This window comes from Octopus bimaculoides, chromosome 14 (assembly GCF_001194135.2).
Source record: "Octopus bimaculoides isolate UCB-OBI-ISO-001 chromosome 14, ASM119413v2, whole genome shotgun sequence".
Classification (NCBI taxonomy): domain Eukaryota; kingdom Metazoa; phylum Mollusca; class Cephalopoda; order Octopoda; family Octopodidae; genus Octopus; species Octopus bimaculoides.
This window is the reverse complement of record NC_068994.1, coordinates 41,840,036-41,841,053: the sequence shown is the minus strand read 5'-3', so window position 1 is coordinate 41,841,053 and position 1,018 is coordinate 41,840,036. Positions and strand designations below refer to the sequence as shown.

At 26.5% G+C, this 1,018-nt stretch overlaps 1 protein-coding gene across 4 annotated transcripts in view; it reads left to right on the top strand.

Moving 5' to 3' along the window:
- Positions 1 to 1,018, top strand: part of LOC106874176 (protocadherin-11 X-linked) — a 105,502-nt gene that overhangs the window by 93,707 nt on the left and 10,777 nt on the right. The gene's annotated exons all lie outside the window — the stretch shown is intronic.

The following is a 1,018-nucleotide window of genomic DNA, read 5'->3' as shown; positions in this document are numbered from 1 at the left end:
ATATATATACATACACACATGCACACACACACACATACACATATATATGTATATATGTATGTGTGTGTGTGTGTGTGTGTGTGAATGAAAGAAAGTTAAAAATATAAGTGTGAATCATCTAATAATGCAGAGAAGATGGGATTAAGACACAATGTCTCCTGCAAAAAACTAATTTATTTCAATATTATTCATCAACCAAACACATACCATGAAACATAAGTCATTGATCTCAGCTTTTGAAAGATGAAAGAGCGACTTAGTAAAACCATCAATCACTACCTAAAAACATTATTGTCTACAACGGTCTGCCATTTTTAGAAAATGCATAACGACCAACCCCATTTTTCACCCCATTTCTAATATTTTTATCAATAAAATCATTAAAAAATTTTAAAATATGATTTATGGAAATATTATTATTTGAATTAAGGATTAAGGAAATGATATAATTGGTTAAGTACTTTTTAATCAATTAGAATTGTTTAAAAATGTGTACTGCAGTAGCATTCAAATGGAAGTGTGGTATCTCTCTTTATTAACTAATACATTGTGACAAGATTTAAAGTTTAAAATACTTATAGTTGAATATATGTATTAGTTATTCAAGATATTATATCATTCATTGGTTAGCATGGCATGTATTTTGCATGATACATATATAGCTAGTACATGCATAATCGAAAACTGAAATTACTCTAATAAATACTAAATTATTGAACAAACCTTCTTGCAAAAACACACAAACAAGATTTAGTCACAAACACCGCTAAAATACACACATACAGATACACACATTTGCACACACATTTTGGGGTATATGAAGATAAGAATTAGTTACTGTATACTGATGAAGTAAAAAACATATACATATGATCTCATACATACATATATACATATATAGAAATATATATGCATATATATATATATATATATATATATATATATAAACTCACATACACATACATAACATTGAAACTATGTTTTTAATGTATGTATATATCTCTGTGTGTGTATGTAT